The sequence below is a fragment of the Ischnura elegans genome, chromosome 2, assembly GCF_921293095.1.
Source record: "Ischnura elegans chromosome 2, ioIscEleg1.1, whole genome shotgun sequence".
NCBI classification, from domain to species: Eukaryota; Metazoa; Arthropoda; class Insecta; order Odonata; family Coenagrionidae; genus Ischnura; species Ischnura elegans.
Window position 1 is genome coordinate 143,402,398 of NC_060247.1, and position 22,523 is coordinate 143,424,920.

Here is a 22,523-nt window from a genome sequence, read left to right on the forward strand (position 1 = left end):
AGTATATAGTAATACTACAAATAAAGTAAATGGTAAGTTCCGATAGTAAAAAGAACTACTGCAAATTAATAATTGATACTAAAAGAAATTTTATGCAAAGCAAATCTCTTCTTCTAAAAATAAATCGAAATCAGCAAGGGAAATTAGCAACGACTACCCCAGTACATCACAGAGAAAAATTTCTAATAACACTGTCCTTCTTGAAAAGGAACATGGAGTCTGAACCCAATGATATTGCCAACCAATTCAATCAAAATTTTCTTAGCTTCCTTGAAATGACATTTCATCCAAATCTTGCTCCCCAACTACCTATAGGACAATACCCAGTCATCTCAGTTTCTAATAACATTTACCTTTGCCCAATATGTGAAAAAGGAAGTCAAACTAATCATAAATGAAATTAGCAAAAAGACCCAGCTGGTTGTGATGAGGTTCCATGCTCACTTCTTATGGGAAAAGGTAACAACTATCTTTTAGCTCCCATTACCCACATTGTAGATTCTGCTGTCATCAGCAGTATTTCCCAAAAAAAAATTAAATTTTCGGTAGACATTCCTTTACACAAAAGTAGGGATTATGAGGTAATTGATAATTACTGCCTGATTGCAAAAGTAACTGTGTTCTCAAAAATACATGAATCTATCACTGTTAACAGAATAATGGAATTTATAATAAGAAACAGCATTTTATCAAAGTCCCAATTTGGCTTAATAAAAGGACTTTCTGCTGAGCTCACAGTGTGCAAATTTATTGACTCTATTCATGATGGTATAGATAATAATGCCAATATAATTAGCATATGTTATATCTTAGAAAAGGTTTTGACTCTGTTGACCATGTACACTGTGTAAACTCCAGTGCTATGGACTAAGAGCTATTGACAAGAATTAATTAGGTCTTTCTCATGGGCGCACCCAGCGAGGGGCAGGAGAGGGCAGTTGCTACCCCCCTTCATCCTCCAAGGCCTCCTGGGGCCTGTGCTATTTCTGTTTTACATTAATGACCTACCAAACTCCTTAAATGATGAGAATTTCATGTATGCAGACAACCGGCCGCCCGGCACGGTACGACAATGTCAACTCACAAGATATGTCGCTCTGCGCATGCTCAGGCGGCGTTCCCAGATTTCCATAAGGCACAAGCTTAGACGCGTCATAGCACCAGCAGCCCCCACCACTACCACTCTTCATATAACTGCATGGGGATGGATTGGGACGTTCTGGCCAGCGCCCAACGGATACAAATACAAACTTCTCGCGCTATTTTCGCGTGTTTTTTCTACATTTTCGATGTATACGATTGAAAAAAAACACTTTGGTTAATTATATAAATTTTATTTAATTTTTATTTTTAATTTTTCAAATCTTTGGGAGGGGCGGCGTCCGGGAGTCCACGTGGGCAAGCCGCCGGCAATACTGCCGTATCGTGCATCGTATGCAATCTTAGTATAAGTGTTGTTTTGTAAGATTTGAGAGAGCAATTTCTCATATGAACACTGTAATATGATTTCGTTAAGTGGTGTCCTCTATCGGTAGCCGTGTGTGGTTTTGTATTATGGTATGTGTTTTGTTACTGATAGTGTACTCATGTGATACTGAGGTGTCCTCCATTTTGTGCGTTTAAGAGAGTGAAATATAAAAGATCAAAGAAATACTTTTAACACTTTTATTTTCAACCTGACCCTAAACAAAAGGTTATGGGCCCAGGGCACGTACTGCTCCGCTATCGAAAGTTTTTTTATTAGTGAAGTGTAAACGTCTTGCTGCCTTCTTTTCATTTGTAGTATTGAATGGAAATGGAATAAGAAACAGTGAAATTTCCATTCTTTGATGGACGAAACTTTTCAGATTGGAGTTTTCGGCTTAAACTCCAGCTCGATGAGTGTGAGTTATTGGAGCATATTATCACACCCTTGAATGAGCTGAAAAAGGCATTTTAAGAATGCCCTAGAGATAATGCATCGCTTAGGAAGCAGAAAGAAGAAGATTTGAAGAAGGTAGTAAAGGCGGACAAAAGATGCAAAAGTTTTATCGTGCAACGAATTCAAGATGGACAGTTGGAGGTTGTGAAAGACAAAGAGACCGCGTATGAGTTATGGAGTGCATTAAGGGAAAGATTCGAGTCCACAACACCAACTACAAGAATGAATCTTTCCAAAGAATTGCATTCACTGGTGTATATACCGGAAAGGGAATCCTTTCGTGACTATTGTCTTAAATTTGACCGTATCATTAGGGGCCTAAGACAGGCCGGTGATAAGATTGATGAAGAGGGTACTATTATTCAGTTCCTTTTGTCGATGCCTAAAGAATATGAATCTGTGGTCACCAGCTTACAAACACTTGTATCGAAAGAAATGACGATGCAGTTTGTGAGGGTCAGAGTAGAAGAGTACGAGGTGAGCAGAAATTTAGAACTGTCTACCAGAGCGCCGAGCATCCCTACTCAGAATGCTGCCTTTTTAGGGGTTCAAGCGGCATTTCCGTTCCCATGCAACAATTGCGGAAAAACGGGGCATCGGAAGATCCATTGCTGGAGACCAGGAGGCGGAGCCTATCGCGGAGCAGTGCGAGGAGGTGGTATATTAAAAAATTACAGGGGCCGAGGATCACCAGGGCAACACCTGCAAGGAGGTCGTGTCTACCGCGGACATCGTGGAGGTCGGAGCAGCAGCTCGTGGTCCCGTGGAGGCCATAGTCGCGGTTATAATCTCGGACGTGGAGCAGGGCGTGGACCCTGTCAATCAACGCCAGCAACAGCGGAGTTTCAGGGAGAAACTGCTAGTTTTGCCTCTGGGGGAGAATCTGGACCAGTGGATTATAGTTTTATGACTGAGGTTGGAAATGAGAGGCTATAATGTACTCTTCTGCTCTGGTAAATGTTTTATCAGCGTAAATGGTACAGTTGTGGCTGAAGGGGTGAGACAAGGTAGAGTCTACTGTCTTGCACTCAACATTGAAAGTGAAGAATAAGCTAACCTGGCAGTGAAAGATGAATGTCTCTGGCACAAACGTCTGGGGCACATTGGTCAGCAAAGTTTGCTGCAAATGAGTAAAATGGTATGTGGATTAGAAATAACCAATTCAAAAGAGGCTAAGCGTGCTGATGTATGTGAAACTTGTGTGAAAGGCAAGCAAACTAAAAGACCCTTTACAGGGATGAGAGACATAACCACTAGGCCCCTAGAAAGAGTACACAGTGACCTGTGTGGTCCAATAATGCCCATTGCTTATAATGGGGATAAGTATATCCTTAGTTTCATTGATGATTTTACTCACTTTACAGTAACTTTTGGTTTGAAAAGTAAATCTAAAGTATTTCAGTATTTAAAGATATATAAAGCCAACTGCTAGATTTAACTTTAAAATATCTGTATTTCGTTGTGGTAATGGCACTGAGTATGTAAATGAAAACATAAGAGAATTCTTCCATGGAAAAGGAATTCATTTTGAATCGACAATTCCCCGAACACCTGAAAACAATGGTGTAGCTGAACGAATGAATAGAACAATTTTAGACAAGAGTAGATGCATGTTACTTGACAGTGGTTTAAATAAAGTCATGTGGATTGAGGCTGTCTATACGGCAGTCTACCTGATACACCGGAGTCCTACTAGAGCATTAAGTGGAAGGGAAGTTCCCGCTGAAAAGTGGTATGGGAAAAAGCCTGAACTCTCCAAATTAAGGGTATTTGGCTGGCTTGCCTATTTACATGTTCCTAAAGAGTTTAGAAAAGGAAAATTTGATCAGAGAAGTATTAAATGTGTTATGCTTGGTCATTGTGATAATGGCTACAGGTTGTGGCTGGTGGACAAGAAAAGATTGATCACTGGCAGAAATGTTATATTTGATGAATCAAAAACCTTTCTGGACTCGTGGGAAGGTTTCCTTGAGCCAGGAGATGCATGGGAAGGTTTCTCGGAACAGGCTAAAGAAAGAGAAGGTTTCTCAGGTCAGGATGATGAAAGAGAAGGTTTCTCTGAACAAGTAAAGGAAAGGGAAAGTTTCCCTGAAAGTAATAATGAAATAACTAATGGGGTACTGAGTCCAAAAGTAATAGAGATATGTCCAGGGGCCTAAGTCTGTAACTTGAATTCTCCTTTCTCCGGAGAAAGTGTTTTCTACCGTAGTTTTCTCCCGACTGAAGTCTGTAACTTGGCGGAGAAAACATCAGTTCCTGCCCGCTACCGGAGAAAACTCTAATTCTCGGTATCGGATAGGAAGACCAGATAGTTATGAAAAATATTGAATCCGAAGCCGGCGATACCGTGAAGAACCAATAAAAATGCTTTGTTTCAAACAAAAAAACGTGCGGGAAATCAAACGATTCTCACTTGTAACAAGGACTATTCATTCATCATTAAAGTTAAACTTTCAAATAAAATAAATTGATGCATCGAAATTATTATTGGTAATTGATAAATCTATTTAAATCCATCGCAGATATATTTGTTCGTTATTACAAACAAAAGACCATTGAGAAAGGATTAACTAATGCGTAATACCAAAGTATTTGTATGTTTTAATGGAAGTTTTCTTGGCCGCTGTATTCATTGATGATATATATTGCATATATTTTGCACTTCGGATGCTTACTTCCATTGGTGAATTCGTAATGAATATGGAAAAACATAATTAGCAGCGTCAGTATTAGGTGCATTTATACTCGAAAAGCTAAAATACATAATGTTGGAGTGGAAAAGGGAAATTGAAAAATTTTACTATGCAGAAAAGAATTGTAAAGAAAATAACGTTACGGTAAATGTGTGAATGGTACACATTTATTACATTGCAAATACCTACGTGCGAGCAATTAGTAACATATGTTTGCAAACTCCCAAAATGTTGTAGTTGAGGAAACACAACAACCTGCCTCGCTACATTTAAAATTATCAAATACTGACAGCGTAGAAGAGCGAAAACATGGGGAAAATAGATATCTAGAGGTATTTATATATAAAAAACAAAGCAAAATTACCCTTACTTGTACATATTTATTGCTCATCATATCACATATAGCACTACAACGCACACATTACACGAGCTGTCTTTTTGATACTTATAATCAGTATATTCCGAATCAACTGTTTCAATGAAAAACTTGGCTCACAATAAATATAAAACACTATTGTGTAACACTAATAAAACATGATAATCGGCTTTCCAATCACTCTGCTGACACTAAAAGAATTCGCACTCCTTGAAGTTCGAAAGGATTCTTCATGTCTCACTTCGCACTCATCGCTAGAATCACTTTACGTTATTACACATTAATATTGCGAAAACAATGAAATGAATAGTCTGAAAAAAATTGCTACACCAGTTATTGTAACATCAAAAAACTTCGAATTTCACTATCACTCTCACCGTAGCAAAAATATGACTAAAACCAAAACAAACAACAGCACAACGAAATGCGTGAAATGTAAACACTCGCGAAAGCTCACAATGAATTGGCAATAGGTAATAAAATCAAACAGAACTTATAAAGAACAAACGAATGAAAATTAATATGCGTTCGATATAACCCTAAAGTACAACTAGTTTAAATATGAATCATATCCCCTTCGCAATAGTTAGATACCTTTGATCGAAATGTTTACGGTTGATTGAAATAAATAATTTCGTCGAAGATGTTACATTCACAACTCACTTCACTTATCGCTTCACTCTTCACTTCATCGTCTATATGCAATCAATTCACTTAGGGGTACACCAAGGGCACAAATTGTGTTCACTTACACTAGGGGCACAATGAAAGTTCACTGCACGTAGTTTCCTAGCAAATGCAGCTATACAAAACTTTCAATTCCTGTCAACAATTACTCTACATACGTTGCCTGCCTAACTTGAACAATGGATTTTCGTGTTCTATTTTGGCACAAATACGTACAAAATATATAAGAGTATGCAAATAGAACCGCAGTGCGATCATCCACAACGGTCCGCCATTGCTATTTTCCCCGTTTTCTCCTAGGGAGAAAATGAATCGGCGGGTCCCGGGCGGGTGACTACGAAGCACCCGTCCAGGGTGCGTCAGTTTCTCCCAATCGCGTTACAGACTTCAGTCGGGAGAAAGATATTCTCCAGGAGAAACTTTTTCTCCGTTACTGAGAGAAAGTTTTCTCCGTTACCGGGAGAAACGAGTTACAGACTTCGGTTGGATGAAACGGGTGCTTCACGAGTCTATTTTCTCCCAACTCGGGAGAAAACGAAGTTGCAGACCCCAGGAGGGGAAGCAAGGGTATGAGAGCCTGAAGTTACAGGAGAAAAACTAGAACTGGAGTAAAGTGAGGAGCAAGTTGCTCCCTTGAAAAAGTCAACACGACTCAGAATAGCCCCAAAATACCTCCAAAATTATGTACTACTAGCCATGGCGGCAAGGTTTGTCGACATGTTAGACTATGCCCAACAAGTTGACATTAACATGGTCCAGAGAGCAAATAATGAAAATAAAGTAAAGTTGCCAATGCAGTCTTTAGAGAATATTCAAGGTACTGAGATTAATAAGGGCATATTTGCGTCACAGTTGATGAGTACCAAGTTGGTTCAAAGCAAGTCAGATTGTGGTTTATTGGAAAAATTCAATGATTCATTCACGTATGATGATGATTGTACCTTAGCATTGACTGCAGAAAATTACTGTAACAATATCCCACAAACTTTTGATGAGGCTATGTCAAGGAATGATAGAGATCTCTGGATCAAAGCTGTGGAGGAGGAATTGAGTGCCTTACATCAAAATGAGACTTGGAACTTAGTTCAGTTGCCTAAAAGTCATGTTCCAATAAGGAGTAAATGGGTGTTTACCATGAAATATGATGGAGATGGAAACTTGGACAGGTACAAAGCTAGGCTGGTTATAAAAGGTTGTGCTCAAAAGAAAGGCATAGATTTCAGTGAAACATATGCTCCAGTAGCAAGGCTATCAACTTTCAGGGTTCTTTTGAGTATTGCATGTCGAGAAAATCTTTTTGTTCATCAAATGGATGTAAAAATGCATTTCTAAATGGTATCCTTAAGGAAGATGTGTACATTTGGCCACCAGAAGGGTTGAATGTTAAATCAGATATGGTATGTAAACTAAATAAAACACTTTATGGACTGAAGCAAGCACCTGCAGAATGAAATCGAAGGTTTGATGAGTTTGTGAAGAAACTAGGGTATGTTCAATGTAAATCTGACAAATGTCTCTATGCATTGCATGTAAATGGTGGTATATCATACCTGCTGCTGTATGTGGATGATATCGTCATTGCTGGAAAATCACTTGCAGAAATGGCTCAAACAAAAGAGCAGTTAATGAGGGAATTTCAGATGCGAGAACTAAAACATTTTTTAGGCATCAAGATAATTCATTCTCAGAATAAGATCTTTATGAGTCAAGAAAGGTACATGAAATCAGTTCTTAGGAAGTTTGGAATGTCTAATTGTTCATCAAATGTCAAAACTCCCTTACTCTTAAACTTAAGCGATGAGTCAAACATGAGTAGTGGAGATAATTGAACAATTATTGGGGTCCATCCATACAGAGAACTCATTGGAAGTCTAATGTATGCCTGCATGGCCACCCGGCCAGACTTAAGTTCTGCAGTAAATTATTATAGCCAATTTCAAACCAATGCAACTAAGGAGCAGTGGCAGGGCCTAAAGAGAATTTTAAGGTATGTACAAGGAACCTTAAATTATGGATTGTGTTTTACAGCAAAAGATGACAACTTATTAGTACGTTGCTGATGCAGACTTTGCCAACGGTGTAGATAGGAAGTCAGTGTCTGGTTTTGTGTTAGAAGTGTATGGAAATCCTGTTGTTTGTGGTACAAGAAAATAACGAACTGTGGCATTGTCTACCACGGACAATGCTTCAACATATACTAGTAAGAAATTCTTGTTTATTAAAGAAACCTTTAACGATGTACGTCCACTGGAGGTGTAATGAAAACATCGCAGATAATAAAGTTCATTCGAAGATGTATTGCCGACAATGGAAAACAAGGTTTGAGTACAAAAGTGAAGCTCAAATTTCACTCCATTAAAGAAGACTATAAATTTTACATTCCAAACGACCACAGTGTGTATGTCCACATATTTGGTAAAACATAGGGGAACCCAGTGCGGAACGGGGCGGCGGGGCGGAACGGGGCAAGCGATTTTTAAGTGCGAAATAAAGCAGGAGTAAATACCTATAACTAGTCCAAACTGTTGTTGTTAAATATATAAGGAACACCAATCTGGGCTAGATATAGTTATTGCCGCTTGCGCAGCACCTTTTTTCGCGTTTAAAAAAATCGCTTACCCCGTTCCGACCCGCCACCTCGTTCCGCCCCGTGTTCCCCTAGGTATCAGTTTCATAGAATTCCAAAATGAGGATAGACAGCATCCATTAAACAGAATCTACAAGAAAAAAGGGTTTAGAAATAACATAATAGCAATTAGAAACCATACAGTCTAAACGAGATTCAGTTAGCATAGGGCAATAGAAAAAAAGAGGAACCTGAAGAACTGATTAAGGGCTCAGCCTCAGCTCACACTCAAATAGGCATAATGTAGCCTAAAAATAGTCTTTACAGTTACATGCCATTGGAATTGGAAGCCATACAGATTCTGTAAAATACATTTTGTTCAGGTAGCCGAATGAGTTGAAAATAGATAGAAAATTAATCTTACTTGTTCTTATTCTTGATTGATCATTAGGTATTCGAATATTATTTCATGAACTAAGTTATTTGTCTGATTTTCTTCAAAATCTTGCTCCAGGATATGGTCCCTTAAATGTAGAAATAGGGAAGTAATAGCTGTGAATTCTTAGTGAGTACTTCCATCGTCAATACACGGAAAATATCCTTGTTCCGTTACTTGCCGGATGCCTGAGCTACCCTGAATGCTTTTTATTTTCTTATTAAATAGCGCATGCAATGCGTTATACGTATCGTTACTCACTAATAAATATATCCATGGCTAATACGGCATTAATTTTAACAGGAAATAACATTCCAGGTAAAAATATTTGGTCTGTAACAGAGCTGGAACAGGTCTGGAACCGGGGTGGAGCTAAAGGTCTGCAGCTGGTCTGGAACTGGGAAGAAATTGAAACATTGCTCCAGACCAGTTTGGTCTGCAACTGGTCTGGACAACGGGTGGGTAAACTGGTCTGGACCCAGGTATAGCTTTGTCTGTAACTGGTCTGCACTGCTCTGTAACTGGGCTGTTCTCAGGGAGACTATGTGGTCTGGAACTAATCTGTTCTAGTGACTAGTTGGTTTCTACTACTTAACCTGAGACTCAGGATAACTAAAAGATCAGTCAATCTCATTGAACTGACTGGTTCAGTTCAGCTAGTAAGGAAAAGGGAACAGCCTAAACAAATAAATCTGAGAAGCATACTGAAGGCATTTCCCAGCCAGCCAAATATGACGGAGATAAAGGCATACTGGATAGCAGTAATCTTCAATTGTTACAATAGCATTCTTAAATAATTTAATACATTGTAAATTTTGAAAAGCGATGATACATCTCTATGGATGTCTTCAGCTGCAAGGGGCAAGAAAGTTAAGTAATTCTTACTACAATCAAAAACTCAGAGTTGATGTATCTCCAGATTATGCCAGTATGAGTGCAAATGGAATTCAGAATTTAACAAATGTCAACCCGATCGTAAGATATTCATTGTACTCACACATGGCAACTGCATTTCAGCTGTGAACTCCCATCAAAGTTTTAAGTTGATAAAACATGTTAGCATATGGCTTTTGACAAACCATCAATAACATATCCCTTGCAACAGGAAATTTTGGATTCGTATGTAGGTGGATGATTTTCTATGCAACAAAATAAATCCATACAGGCACTTTAATATTTATTGATGTACTCAAAACATTCTCTAGTATTAGTAACTCAGTTAACATGTATTGTAGTAGAGAAAACGTCTAGTGTCCATCGCCATCAATCCTGGAAAATGAGAATTGTAACATTTAATAACCAGCTAAGTAATTAGTACTTAAAGTAACTTAAAATTGTTCCACATATTCTCTAACGTGGTTATTCAATTTCAAGAAAAGCCCTTCATGCACGAATGAATTTACAGTGAGACTAATACTTTAATGCCATGAAAAACTGCTAACAATGTGGTTTCTAACGCGAGAACAGGAATTTGAAATGTTTCAACTTAATCGATCTGAATGAATAGTATTTTTAATATACAAGTTAAGCCAAAGATCAACCTAAATTGTAACCACAGTGAGAACGTAGTACTAAATAATCTTATATAACTATTGGGTTGAAAGAAGTAGTTCATTAATTGCATTAGTCCTAAAAATTGTTGATGCTCAAGTTCGTTGATTTACTATCGATTGTAAAAATATGTTCCATGTACTTACATTAAAATAGTCAGCGCAGCAGAGATGGGTTGATGCTGACCAAGGCATCTTCTTTAAATCTCTACGTGCTGCTAGGAGCCACTTTTTCCGCAAACCCGGTAAATAAAAAGTTTATCCGGCGTTGATTTCATTGTGATAGTATGCAATTGGCATGAAACAGTATTTTTTTCGATTCCTTTTTGGAAGTTTTCACTTTGAAAAACGTTATATTTTCCTCATCCATACGTTCTTAAACATACAGTTATTTGTAAAATACGGTTTTAAGGCACAGATTAATTCACAAAGTCGGAAACTACTGTATCTACGATTGTAAACATTCCAGTGCCAATGGCTGTTAGGTCACGTGGTATAGAAGGCCGGTTGTTTTGGCGCAAGTTTCAAAATACGATTTTTAATACGTTATATAATGGGAAAAAATTGTAACTCAAATTTTTAATCCGCAAAATATGTATTTACCGCAGTTACTACATTCTTCTACAGAACTAAATTCCTCTGGAGCACGTGCACCTGCTTCTTATAGGTGCAAGGTGTACATTCACGAAGGTACCTGAGGGACTTTTCAGATATTTTCCTCTTCAACAAATGCTTTAATTTTAATGGGTTACTGAAATGATGCATTACGTTCACCTTATTACCATTTTATACACAATGTTCTGAATTGAGATCCATTTGCATTTGAGGGGGCAAATAGATACTTAAGTACATTATTTTATGCTTCCATAGCCCAAATAAAGTGTGTAAGCGCTACTAGCTGGAAGATATTAAATTTTTCTTACAATCAGCTCATTAACTGCACCCCTTCCCTGCAGAAATGCAATGCAATTTTTTTAAAGATGTAGGTATGATAGTATGTAACATGTAAGTGTAGATGTTTGGTGAGTGAAGGAGATCTAAGGAAAGGTAGTGCCATGGAAGAATCCTTCTTCCATGGTAGTGCTACCCTTGCCTTACCCTCCCTGGAATGTGGAGCATGGGTTGATGGAGGGTTAACTACACACCATGGAGGGTACTACCCTTCATTTACCCTATGTCTACCCACCATGGAGGAGTTCATTTTTATTACAGTGGAAGTTGTGGGCAAAAAGTTTTGCCTAAAATTGGTAAATACATTGGAATTACAATAAACCATTGCAAATTATTTTATTGACTGCTAACTACTTTCTAAAACCCTATTTGATATTTCAACCTTCATTGCTTGTGCAATCATTTAGAAGTACTTGTGATATTAGTCTCAATTTATGATGCAGCCCTGTCTAATGCCATCCAAATAACGCAACTCTCCACAAGGATTGTGGAGCAGTGGGTACCTTTGAACCCATGTGAAATTCATCTATGAAATAACAAATATAAAATGGTAACCCTTCTTGAAAAAAAATTAATGGACATTAAAAATTGACCACTCCATAGCCCAGGATTCCTAATTCCATTAAGTATCAATGCCTGACAAATAAATTTAAGAGCAATTGCAGATGACCGAATAAAATATCAGATCTCATGTCACATCAGAATCCAGACCAGTTGACTCACTTGGAATTTTTCCAGAATAGTTCCAGACCAGTTGAAACTCATAGAATATTTCAGCATAGTTACAGAATAGATCCAGACTAGATGCAGACCATCGAATATTACAGCACAGTTACAGATCAGAATAGGGAACTTGCATATATTTCAGATATAATCAATAGCCCCAAAATTATATAAAAATATATGTTTGCATACCACGGTAAAAGTTTTTTTAATTATTTTATGACGTGGTTTGCGATATTTAGTGCATCAAAGTTCACGAGAATTTTCAAATGCAAGTGAGAATCGAAAACGCCCGATGATTGGCTGGTAGAAAAATGACGTCATAGTTCAGTACGAGGAGGCACGGCGGCACGGCCATAGTAGAGGTTGCATACTTGAATATCAGCGACGGCGTGGTTATGACTGATTTATTGATGTGCAGACGTATCGGAGTTGTTCATTGTGACTTCAGGGCTATTATTTGGTCTATTTCTCCTCCATTGAAAGCGATAGATTGCGTAAAGATGAAGGAATACGGTTATTCCTAGGCTGATCCTAGCAAGCTTCCTGTTACTGATTCCATCATGATAACAGGGTATTTTAGTGAAACTGTATTGACTTCGTCGGCGCCGAAAGTCGATGCCGAGAAATGGAAAGGTAGCTGACGTGCATCTGAAATGTTTTATAGTTCATAACAAAGTGAGACTTGCGTATAACATTGGCGAAAGCGTATACTCATGTTAAATGTGTATTCTTTTGGCAGTCCGGTAGAGAGTATTATGGTGAACATATTTCCACCTCGAAGCTGTCGATGATACTTTCAACTTAAAAATACCTTGCCTGGAGGGCGACAGGAAGCTCTGAGGAAGCCAGACTATTAATGTTTCAATTTAGTAGCGATAATATAGACGAACTTCCAACACAATCTACCATCTTGTAACTCAAAACCCCGAAACCACTTCCTATTCTGCAGAAAGAATCGGTCAATCGCATTTCGATTAATGTAATAAATACAACGTCTTCAGGTGTTAATAAGTTACTTTTGTAATTAGAAGGCCTTCCTAAAGTAACATTAAAATTTGAATATTTTCCAAACAGAGTTTTTAATACATTTTGGTAGCTTTTCTCACGATATATCTGAAACCTACTCTAAAGGCGAGCTCATCGTCATTGCGATCGGTTGTCACTTAAAAATTCCGTATCGGAAATCCTAGAGGGATGACCTTCGACGATGATCGTGATCACCTGCACTCTCACTATCACTGGAACCCGTGGTGAAAATATCATCCCAATCCAATTTCTATTTGGTTTTTAACTGGGGAAAGAGCAGCATAGAACTGCACATTCTTTGGGCAACTTTGGGTTTGACTTTCCCTCAATCACCCCATTTCCCCTGTGGTGCACATCCGTCCTATCTTTATACGATGGCCTGACAACCTTTAAATGGATCCTTGGTTTATCCTGACAACCAACTAAATGGAAATTGCTGATCCACACGTCTTCCTCTATCTCCACAGTTTCCAAATCAAGGGCCGCGGAACATTCCTCTTGTGACTCAACTTTTTCTGAAAAGCAAGCAACGGCGTAGAATAAAATCAAAGAATGCTGCGATTCATTGTTTGTGACCACCTCTGGATTCCATTCTTTTTCCATCTATAACTTCCATTATCTTTCGGGGTAAACTATGGGACAAGATAATGTTTAAATATTTTCATTAATTTATAACAAAATATAAGTTCTAAAAATACCCAAAAGTCATTTTATTAATCCGCACTGATGAGTGTAAATTAATGTGGAAGATGAATGCTGTAGACGTAGTAGTTTTCCCTAGGTTGAGTTGCAAAGTTCATGAAGTTGACAAAACGGCTAATTTTTCGGTGCGTGGAGTCATTTATTGCACTGGCCGTGTCTACATTTTTGAATTTTTTTGTGATAAAATAAATCAGAATTTAGGATAAAATTTCCTTTAAAATGATGTATAGTTCATTATTATAGCATGCAGTGAAGCCAGTATATAAATTTGCAAAGTACAGCGGCACATCATTTTGACGCCGACGATAGAAGAAAACGCTGTCTTCTTGGCTGGCACTCGGATGCATGAGGATCAACGTTGCTCTATATTTTCATATGGAATTATCGAAAAATCTCAATTTCAAGTTATTCAGTCGATGAAATATGGAATTATTATTTATATTAAAGTTATCTTCGCTCAAATAGCACACGGGTTTATCATTCCGTTTATTATACTCTTATTTTTCCGTAACGCTCATCCCGACAGACGGCATGCATCAAGGCTTTTCTTCTAATTTTCTCCGTGGGAATGCAGACGACAATTTTTTTCTGGGGTGTTGTTGCACAGAGGAACAATGCACCACTTGTAATTTGTCCTTATTTCAGCCATGTTCTCCTTTAAACGCAACGTGGCTCTTCCAAACCTGCAGTTACTGGGCTTGGATCTTGAACTCCTACTGAACTATGACGTCACGGCCTAAGATTAGTGGGGGCGGTATTTTTTAGCCCGCGAAACTCGGGAGACTTTTGGGAGTCATTTTCTAGTGTATAAACTGAATTTTAAGCGGAAAAAAGTATATTGCGGTACTAAGTGTGTACTGTAGTATATCAGCATACTGTTAATAAAAAGTATGCAATTTCCCTATTCCAGACTAGTTACAGACCATTTTCCTTTGCCTCTCTGAAATCCAGACCAGTCCAGTTCTGTTACAGACCAGTTACAGAACAAAATTTAGCCTTTCAGACCAGATCCAGATTAGTTACAAACCAAATATTTTTACCTGGGATAGCAGTGAAAAGAAACACAAATTCCTTTCAGAAATCTCTCATCGCAACCGAAGGCACTTCGCCTATTCACCACGATGCTGACCCGAGTCACGTGATACACGACAAGCTTATGTTGACCACGTTTACGTGACGTCATGCGCCATCTACCTATATGAAAGATCTATGGTGTACTCATGTGATGCTGAGGTGTCCTCCATTTTGTGCGTTTAAGAGAGTGAAATATAAAAGATCAAAGAAATACTTTTAACACTTTTATTTTCAACCTGACCCTTAACAAAAATAAGTCGCGTATATTCATCGTCTAAATCGAACTTCCATCGGTTAAGTTACCTATAGACTAGATTTTATACGTCTACAGTTTTTCGTGTGCTCTCAGGGACGTTTCCCACACAGCACAAATATATCCATTGGATATCCAATGGATATCCATGTTGGTTGCCATGACATCCATTGGATATCCATAGATTTATCTAATGGATATGCAATGGATATCCAAATGTCCTCTATCTGGATACACCATGGATATGCATTAGACATCCATTGGATATCCAGTGGATATCCATTGAGAATGTTGTGGATATGTAGTGGATTTTCAGTGGATATCCAAATGTTCTCTATCTGGATAGGCCATAGACATAAATTAGACATCCAGTGGATACTCATCGAGGATCCTGTGGACATTCATTTGATAACCAGTGGATATCCACGATAATTAGGTATTCAATGAATATTCATTACAAATCCTCTTGAATTCTAAGGGATATCCAGCGTTTAGGGAAAATCTAGGAGATACCCAAAAATTTGCATGCTACCTACAGGATATTGAGTGGATCCACCAAATATCCACAACTACACTGTAAAATAGAAATTATACTTGAGTTAATGCCTTAAATTATTCTTTGTTTGGCTATATAAATTTAATGCATTCTTTTAAAAGAAGAATTGCAATTGCAATGAATAAGTAAACACACCTAGCAGTGATTGAGAGCCTTGTATTAATTTAACTGACTAAGATTTTGGATATCATCAGAGGTATTAATGATGGATGAAAGAGCAATAACATTCTGAAATGAAATTTATTTAACTTATGACTTTTACAATACAATGCTATTTTGTTTTAATTAGAACATGTACGAATTTCATTATTTAAACCCAATTATTATTAACATTTTTGTCATTATTATTATGTGCACCAGGTTCCTGGATATTCCTGAAATAAATAATAAAGCTTGTAAGTAACTAAGGTTAGTGCTCTAACAATTTAAAATTATTCCTTTACAGCAAGCTCAGAAGTATAGATCCAATGTCACGTAGCTGAAACATGTGTGTTTTTGTTTCAATGAAAAGGAACTCCATAGTAGGAACAATAATGCAAAAGTCTAAATAATTTAAAGATCATCCTAGGCCACCATCATAATTAATGACAGACTCAAATAGGAATAATGATATGCTCTCCGTATAGATTTTTGTGCTCTCTGGTATGTTAATGAATATGATCAGCATATTTCACGATATTTCCTCACAATATCGTGTCATTGGTAAACAGTTGAACCATCTAGACACAATGATTTAAGCATATTAAATCCCCTTATTTCTCTCTAAATTTATAATTTAAAAATTCATAAAAAATAATATTCACCTTGTACGGTGTGCCTATGATCGGCTTCAGTAAGTGGATCAATTATAATAGTAGATTAAAACTTTCACCTTTACTTAGCAAATAAAATTATCGCATTAATCACAAATAATTATCCTTAATAATTCCTCACGAATAAAAAATTCAGAGCGACGACGAGTACGATCAAGCACCATTAACAATTTAGCCTCCGTAATAATTTAAACAATTTAAATGGTTTCATATTGTTTTCTCACGTTGCCAACGTTACGCGATCTTCTTTCATCACGCATGCCGCAACATGCCTGTGTGGAAAATATGAATTAAATGTCATCATTTGCAGAGTAAATGACGAACTTTACGAAACTGCTGATGCCATTAAAACGTATTTTTCCACATTTTTTATTTAAAAAATATGTATACATCGATTTTTACGTTCATACTGTAACTACTCATTATAAATAATTATTATCCATGGGTGTCCTCTGATGAATATCCAATGGATATCCAGTCTTGGATATCCATTGGATATTTATTGTTGTGCTCTGATGGATATGCAGCCATGGATATCCATTGTATACCCAAGTAACATTTTTGGTTGGCCCTCTGTTGGCAGATAGTGGGACACAGCGGTTGGCCCATGGTATGATTTGGCCACCTCGCCAACCGTATCCCAACCAACGATTCCCCAACGATGGGCCAACAGAGCATTACAGTTGGGCCTTCGTATTCCCAACCCAAGGCCAACAAATCTCCAACGATACACCGTTGGCCCTTTAAAATTCTGCCATCCGTTTCCCAACAAAAGCTATATTTTACTGGCATTTCTCATTTTTATAGAATGAGAGTTAAATTAATTTACCTTCTCACTTGATATGATACCGGTAGATAGAATCTTTACCTTTAACTCCCTATAAATCAAAATGAAATTAAATACATTAACAATCAATGCTATAGGACAAAGTAAGGTTACAGTGGTTAAAAGAGAAAACAAAAAATCACTATCAGTTCAGAAAGTCCCCAACTTTTATTTTCACAAATTAGGACAATTTTTATTAGGACAAAATTAGGAAAATTTCAACAGCACCTTTCCATATTACAATATGGCACACACAAAAACTGTCCATCTTCTTTGCAGGGCAACAAAACACACTTAGATAAAATCTGAGTGGACTGCAATTTGCATCCAGGTACTATTTTTTTACTACAAATATACCAATGGTACCACTTCTAAGAGGTAATTCAAAGAAATCCTCCTTAATTTCAAACATGTCACACTACAAGATGTACACCCCTGAGTTATTTGATTCAATTCCCAGACGGCAAAGGAAGTTTTCGTACCTAAATACGAGGGTGGACAATCAAGATACAAAAATCGCGCTTAGGAAGTTACTTAGAAGGTTTTGTTTCTTTATTTCCTTTAATGACGAAAAAAGATGCAAGAGGACTGGCAAATTCATATGCATCGATAAAATTGTATCTCATCGATAAAACTGTATTCGGTCTGGGACTATTTTCTTTCGCGGGTGGTGCCATCGTGCCATATCCTCCTAGAAAGATCACATGCCTTCACAAGCCGTTGGAGATCGCATCGTTTACGTCACGTCTCACCACATTTCAGGTATTTTTGTGGTTAAGTTTGTGAAAAATAGAGTGTCTGGTAATGGCGAAGTTTCCCTTATTCTTTAATTTCATTCTCTGGGCTTCAGAAACGTGTTTGTGAGATATTTTTTGTTAAAAATGCCTTTTCGTGTGTGTATTGTCGGGATGTAATGGAAACTCCGGGACATGGCTCAAGTTTTTAGCTTTCCAAAAGATCCTGAGTTGAAGAAGAAGTGCATTTGGGCGATAAGAAGAAAACATTTCACCCCTACGAAAAACTGTGAGGTATGTACTCTTTCTCGCTGTAATTATTTGGATGTAATTTTAAGTTAGAAGTGGCTTCGGGATGTTGATGCATCAACATCCCGAACTATTCAGTACTGAAGTACCATAGTACTATTCAGTACTAAAAATGGTGATTCAAAATATTGTAGCAGCAATTCTTTTGAAAATTCTTGTATTTTAGTTGTCTTTTTTGTATTAATTCATTCGGTAAACGTGTGGTTAAAGGAGAAACTAGGAATAAGCTGCCAAGTTTATAGGATCGAATATTGCTTCTTAGCTTGCCCTATGGTGTATTACACGTCGGCTTTCATCATTTCAAATTATCTTATGCTATAGTTTAAAACAATAAAAATATCAGGCATACAAATATTTACTATATTTACGAGCCTATAGTAATTTGATTTCTCATGCAGAAATACCAAAAATTGGAAATGATTTGACCTAATAAGTTACATGGTATTTTATTATTTATTAATTTTAGGTGTGTGAGCTTCACATCGCACCTTGTGATATCAGAAAATAATCTGTGGCCTTGGACGAGAAGACGAGGAGAAAATTCTTGCTGAATTGAAGGTGCCCAGATTGGAGGAAGGTACCATTGCTTCACTGTTACCTGTCACCGAGAAGACAGACATTGTGGCAGAAGTGACATATTTGTGGATGTGGATTTGATTTGTGCAAGTTGGTGCAGTCATAGTGGACGTTCATCGGAGAAAGTATTGACGATAGTTTGTATGTATCGACCAGTCCTCTTTTAAATAATTTTCTATTCGATAGAGAATAAGAGTAATTGTTTCGCTAAATTAGATGTGGGATAGAAGAGAAAATTGGAAATATTATTGTGGTTGACAATAGAAAATACGTAATATATGTATTGTATTTCTGTGGGTTTTTTCTTTCCTGCCTCTTTAAAATTTCTTGCGGTGGTGACTTCATGCAAAGTAAGTATAAAATCGGAGGTGTGATCTACGAGATAACATGTTTTATTTTACAAGTGTTTATGCTGGTGATTTGGCAGGACTTTCATATTTTTAATAGGTTGATACATTTACTGCAGTGACCTAGGGACTTTTACTCATACCAAATAATTTTTCAAATACTTTAGCGCCTGATATGGGTAAGTTTTAGTAGCTGAGACTGAACTATACGTTAATTTTTGCTTGCATTTTGATGAATTCGATCATACTAATAGCAGATGTGTCAGCAATCCTGTTTCATCGGCAATTTTTATTTAAAAATTTTATTTCGTCAGGCTTTAGGGTAAGCTTTTTAATGCTCGTGGGCTATGTGATGTCTTATTTAGTGTCAAAATTAATGAGAATTTACTCTCATTAACATCTCAAGGTTTCCAAGTAAGTACGAGCCACTTAACAATGCTGGATGCTGGGGGTGCGTGAATTAGCCGTGAGAATCTCATTTTTCGCAGAGTTATTTAAGTGGCCGAGTAAGTTTTGTAAGTTCTCAATGGGTAAATAATACTATATCATGAATTCTAATTACCATGAAAAACTCACAACCGACAAAAACTTTGTCGGTCGTGAGTCTTTCATGGTAATTAGAATTCATGATATGGTGTTATTCACCTATTGAGAACTTACAATTCATAATGATTCGTATCAAGGTTCTCGCTACGGTCGGTAGCTATCGATTGTGTTGCGTTCGATACATTTTTCGATCGTGCGAGTTACGATATATCTAATTTCGACCTAATCGATTGAGATTAGCCTGAGTGCCGTGTTCCTGCGCGCTTCGTATCCAATCGTACGTGTTTAGTAGCGGACATTCACATGCTGCGTACGCGCTTCGTCGACAGGCCGCGAACGGAAAATATCCATTGACGAAAAGCGACGGAGCGGCATAGTATCCCCTTAGTCAATGGGTACTATGTACATACGAATTAGATACTGAGGGTTCTGTGCCGTCTGGGTTGCCTTCACAATTCCTATTCTCTGGTCTTCGGTAACGAAATTGTTAAGTTTAGTCCATTTTACTTAATTGGATTAATAAGTGCAAGATTTAGGGATATTAATAGGAATCACAGAAACACTGATTGAGTATAATAGTTGATGTATTTTCCATAAAATAATAATGGTGCAGTTGTTATTTAGGCTTAAGCCCGTATGACACTTCCCAATTTATTGGCCAATCCATTGGATATTGGATTGTGGACCCACTGACACACACCAATTTCTAGCCCAATCTCCGTTTCACAATATTGGGCACAATGTCTTGGCCAATCTAGATTTTAGAACGGGTTCTATTTTCTCGAGGCCAATCTCCAATCAGAACTCAGTCTTGTCGACTCCTAGTGGCCAAATCTAGAAGCTCTTTGCAAAACATTTCACCTCAGAATTTTAATATCATATATAAAAACTTTAGAAGCATAGCAATCCATGGAATAGCTCAAATAATTAATATGTACTTTGATAGAACATAAATTCACAAACATCAACTGTCTAAAGTGGGTAATTCGGAAATAACATTTCGGATATTTAATGAATGAAAACGTCGTGATTCTCCTCGATTGCCTCTAGATTTTGTTTAAATTACAATTATTAAACTATTTTTCATGATTTGAGCGCTAAAGTTTCGGGTGAAAGTCCCAATTGATGACACAATCTCTGTTTATTCGATGAACATGTTCCAGCCAAAACGAGCCGCTACGTTATCTTGGCTCACCTATGAGATCACAATATTTCCAATCTCTCATCATTCAAGGAACTCACCCGAATGAAATTTCGAGCAATTCGAAAATATCTTTGCAGCCCCTCGAAATAGTTATTAAAGTTACAATTATTATGCCACCTCCCATTCTGTAGCTCATTGGCAATCAATCTGCGTCTTGAGATGCTCTTTTGTCATTTTGTGTTATGTGGCGTTCTCTAGTGGGGTATTAGAACACTATAACGGCCAATATTGGTGTAAATATTGGTACGTGTCATACGATGCCTAAAAGCCCAATATTTTAACCAATATTGCGCGCCGATATATTGGCCAATAAATTGGCAAGTGTCATACGGGCTTTACTCATACAAATTCAATCTCATTCTCTTCAGAGAGGACTAAATCACTCACTTTGTCCATTGAAACACTGTTTTCATTAAAACTTCCACTTATACTAGATATGCCACAATCTGAAAAAATATACATATCGATCTATCTAAATTAATGATGAAAAGTTTAAAATTCCACGAAAATATCTGTTTAAGGTAACATGATTTTAGGAATGCCAGTTTTGTAAGACTTACCAAATGAGGTCAATGCCTTATTTTTGTTAGAAGCACTCGACTTATTTAATTTAACTGCTATCACAAAGACAAAGCCCTTACAACCAAACAAGTCTTGGTTGTTAGGTTGCTAGGGAAACATGTGAACCGTATCCTGCAACGTATGCAATCGAGGTATACATCGTGCTTATTCACGGACCATATCGAACTTCCATCGGATAAGTTAGACTCAAAACAGACAGATCTTATAAGTCTACAATTTTTCATGTGCCCTCCGGGATATATATACTAACAAGTCGCATTAAAGAAGCCTCCGCTTCTTGGAACCATTTATGTCAAATACCATGCTGAAAACACCAGAAAATTAGCAGAACATTACTTAAAAAAGAGTTATACATAATTTCCAAAAATTATCTTATAATATATTCTTAAAAAATTAACTTAAAATTCTGCCTGCACAAAGTCGGTAGCACTGACTGTCAAAGCAAGCGATTATGCCATCCCTATTTTTTAATGAATAGATGCTACCGATCCGATAACCATTTGATACGATAAATCGATTACAATGGAATTTCGCCCATCTCTACGTTGAAGATCTTGTCGGAATTTTGTTTGCAGCTCTCATGGCGGAAATTGAGGAAATGGTATGATGTCCCAACGGTGGCCCAATGATAATCTATTTCGTAGGGCCATCGTTGGGGATTTCCGTTGGGCCAACAGCATAAACCGTTTCGTTGGGCCGACGAACAATATCTGCGTTGGGCCAACAGCGGAATAGGGAACTTGCATACATTTCAGAAACAGTTGTGAGCTCCAAAATCATGTAGAAATACATGTTTGCGTATCAAAGTGAAAAGGTTTTATTACTTTTTGATGTCGTTAGCGATATTTTATTCATTAAAGTTCAAGAGAATTTTCAAATACGAGTGGGACTCGAAAACGCCCGATGATTGGCTAGCGGCAAATTGACGTCATAGTTCAGTACGAGGAAGCGAAGGAAGCAGCATAGGCATTTGGACACAAGCGACGGCTTGGTTGTGAGGCATTTCTTAGTTCCAGTACAGTGAGTCCTCGTTTAACGTTCCTGAAAAATGTGACGATAAACGAAATGAC